Below are 4,212 nucleotides of genomic sequence, written 5' to 3'. Positions count from 1 at the left end.
CCCACTGACGCAGAGACGACCATCGTCTGAAGAAATTGCGTAGGACGCATGCACCAAAGAAATGCGGGATGGCAGACAATGCGATTGCACCATATTGTTCCATATCTTTAGGAACCAAACGGCTAGGGATTTTCTGTTCCAATAGTAGGGACATAGTTTAGTTAACACTTGTACGTAATGTAGGTCGCAAACTTAATGAAATGATATGATCTACTGCTTACCACGTGTTTGTTGTAATTTTCGCTGTTTGTCCAATTCAGAGTATGCAGCATTGGGACAACTAGTGCTCCTTGATCATAATCTCCAGCATTGTGGTACTCAACAAGGTAGTCCAAGTTGTCCACCGGAAGAATGACGGTATGCATCATCCTCCAATTTATCATTGTTCCATCGGTACTCTTGAGCGAGTCAACAATGTCACGCTTAAATGCGAGACAAGCTGGTAGTAAGCTGCATAATTAAAATAAGCGACATAAGATGGAATAATTAATATGATCAATCATTCTGTCCAAAGGTGGAAAATTACCTGGATGGATTAGTGGTTCAGTTCCAGTTATTACAAGAGTATCCTGACCAGATGAGTTAACTCTGAAAATTAACTCCATGCCAACCTTAAAATTGTACACTCTAGCAAATTCGTTCCAAAATCTTCCGTTGATATAGGTTCTGCCAGCTCTGTTGGTAACATTAACAACAAATGCATGGCCATCTTTGGTTTTGAGTGCAGCTTCAAAAGTTGTCCTGTGGGAGGTCTGGACACCATACTTCTTAAGGAAATACGGTCTATAGTAGCAAGGGATGACCTAAATTCAGTAGAGTTAATACAAAAGTAAGTTAAATATGCGTCTACTCGGATAATCACCGAGTCTCAGATCTTGGACTTCTATCAGCACATATCTGAACTTCTATCAGCACATATCTGAACTTCTATCAGCACATATCTGAACTTCTATCGGTATAGGACTGAACTACCGATACCTCTATCTCTAACAGCTACAACTATCGTAAAACTGGTATGAACGTAAAAGTTATCACAACTATCGTAAAACTCAACCATAAATAAGCGGTTAATACATATGGTGACCAACAATTATTACACACATCTGAATAATAGTACTAAACTAGCAATAACTACTAGGATCACGTGTTAAACTTTGATGTGGCGGCGAATTAATAAAACATCTGAATGAATTTTAAACTTATAAGTGCATGTACCGTCTTCTCCTCAAAACCCTCTTGTAGTGTTTGCACGAAAAAACCTAACGCGACTCCCCCTCCGCCGCACATCCCCTTCTTGTCAAAGCAAACTGGACACTGCAAAAAATATGAAGAAAGATTACAAATCGGAAACAACGATCGATCGCGAGACGTACATGTTATTTACGTACTCCACTAGTAGGCGCCATCCTTGGTCTCGACGCGGAGCGAGAGTCTTACAAGTCTCGCCGGCGAGAGACGTGGCGAGCTGTGGCGGCGAGAGACGTGGCGAGATCTGGCGGCGAGAGACGTGGCGAGATCTGGCGGCGGCTGAAGGAGGTCGTGATATGATGGCAAGTTATATCGTGGAGTAAATTTCGGTAGGTCAAGAGGAGTGCAAATGGGCGGTGCTGGGTTTTGACGTGACAACACGATCGAATGCGCGTCAGTTGGACTAGACCCGCGTCAGTTTTCTCTTCGTCTACCGTGTCAATATTCGCACGGAGTAATTAATGGGGATGATATTTATCCCCTTCCCCCTCCCCTACCGTCTCAATATTCGCACCGCATCCTGGTTTCCACACTTCTCGTCGTCTCCTCTCCCTCATTATCTTCGTCTCCCGCCGCTGCGTCGCCATGGACATGGATGAGCAGCAAATGTACAACTGGACTAGCACGCGCGCAGTCCACATCCACGACGAGGAGGACCTGGAGGTGGTCTACACCAACGACCCCTGGGAAGTGCGCATCGTCCTCGACATGTACATGGAGTGGCTCATGGAGGACGAGCACAAGTTCGTCGGCCTCGACTTCGAGTACACCAACCATCGAGCCGAGGACGAGAAGAAGATCGCCGTGGTTCAACTCTGCATGCGTCGACATGTGCTGGTGTTCCACTACGCAGCGTAAGAACTAATCCCCTTTTTTAATCTTTTGATTGGGGTTTTTTACTTGCCGCCGTTCTGTCTCTCTTTGATTTTTGTTAGACATTGTTCCCGAAAATCAGTACATTCCCGATCTAAATCTGCTAGACATTGTTCCAGAAAAGCAGTACATTCCCGATCTAAATCTGCTACACATTGTTCCCGATTTATTAATTTGTTTCATCTTCGTCTCCTCTGTAGGTTCTTGCATATTTGTAACTGATCTGTGACTAGTACATTACTTTGTTTACTGCAGTGCTAACTGGTGGGAGTCTCCGGCTATCTGCGATTTCTTTCGAGAAGGCGCTACGTTTGCGAGTGTTGACATCCGTGGTGACAAGAGAGTTCTGTGGAGGACATGACACATGGAGATTCCTTCTGAGTACTACGTCGATCTCCAGGACGAGTACTTCAAGTACACTGGTCATGCGAGGGCTGGCATGGCTACCATGGCAGCAAGACTCATTGATTCATGGTTCGGTGATATGAAGAAGAAGTTCCACCACCATCGGCAAAGACTGTGGGGGGACTTCCCACTTCCAAATATGAACATCGAGTATGCAGCCATTGATGCTTGGGTCTCGTACGAGCTCTACCGCAAGATCGTGGTCGACAGAGTCCTGCTGATGGTGGATTGATCATCTCTTCTGCTGCATGACCCCCTGATCTTTTGGTTTGGTCTCCCTCCTGCGTGAGGTGCTTTTGGCTAGTAGTCCGTTCTTTTGAAACTGTAAATATTTTGCCATGATATGTTAACAATTGTCTTGGGAGGTTTCAATTTTATGTTGTGTACATCCTAGTACTTCAAAGTGCTAGTAAACTAAATGTTCAGAGCAGTAGAGTTCTTCAAAATCAAAACATACCAGACGTAAAAATCACCAAAAATTGTGATTCAAATTTTCTTTATGACTTTTACTCATTTATCTGAAATTTTTCATCGAAAAAATCTCAAAGTGGTGAACAATAACATAATATGGTGGCCCCATGGTGGACATGTGTCGAACGAGGGGTTTTCGGACGAAAAGAGGGGAAAATCGCCAAAAACTGACCAAACCACCATGGATTTGGGGCATGATTTGGCACCCTTGTGCACATTGTGATATGACACCTTGGTTGCTATGGGTTTTGATTTTTTGGAGTTGGTGGCATGGTGTCCCCATGGTGGACATGTGTCGAACGAGGATTTTTCGGACGAAAAGAGGGGAAAATCGCCAAAAACTGACCAAACCACCATGGATTTGGGGCATGATTTGGCACCCTTGTGCACATTGTGATATGACACCTTGGTTGCTATGGGTTTTGATTTTTTGGAGTTGGTGGCTTGGTGTCCCCATGGTGGACATGTGTCGAACGAGGGTTTTTCGGACGAAAAGAGGGGGAAATCGCCAAAAACTCACCAAACCACCATGGATTTGGGGCATGATTTGGCACCCTTGTGCACATTGTGATATGACACCTTGGTTGCTATGGGTTTTGATTTTTTGGAGTTGGTGGCATGGTGTCCCCATGGTGGACATGTGTCGAGCGAGGGGTTTTCGGACGAAAAGAGGGGAAAATCGCCAAAAACTGACCAAACCACCATGGATTTGGGGCATGATTTGGCACCCTTGTGCACATTGTGATATGACACCTTGGTTGCTATGGGTTTTGATTTTTTGGAGTTGGTGGCTTGGTGTCCCCATGGTGGACATGTGTCGAAAGAGGGTTTTTCGGACGAAAAGAGGGGGAAATCGCCAAAAACTGACCAAACCACCATGGATTTGGGGCATGATTTGGCACCCTTGTGCACATTGTGATATGACACCTTGGTTGCTATGGGTTTTGATTTTTTGGAGTTGGTGGCTTGGTGTCCCCATGGTGGACATGTGTCGAAAGAGGGGTTTTCGGACGAAAAGAGGGGGAAATCGCCAAAAACTCACCAAACCACCATGGATTTGGGGCATGATTTGGCACCCTTGTGCACATTGTGATATGACACCTTGGTTGCTATGGGTTTTATTTTTTGGAGTTGGTGGCTTGGTGTCCCCATGGTGGACATGTGTCGAACGAGGGGTTTTCGGACGAAAAGAGGGGGAAATCGCCAAAAACTGAC

Source organism: Lolium perenne, chromosome 6 (assembly GCF_019359855.2).
Source record: "Lolium perenne isolate Kyuss_39 chromosome 6, Kyuss_2.0, whole genome shotgun sequence".
NCBI classification, from domain to species: Eukaryota; Viridiplantae; Streptophyta; class Magnoliopsida; order Poales; family Poaceae; genus Lolium; species Lolium perenne.
The sequence above is the reverse complement of the archived record's forward strand: the minus strand, read 5'-3'. Positions refer to the sequence as shown.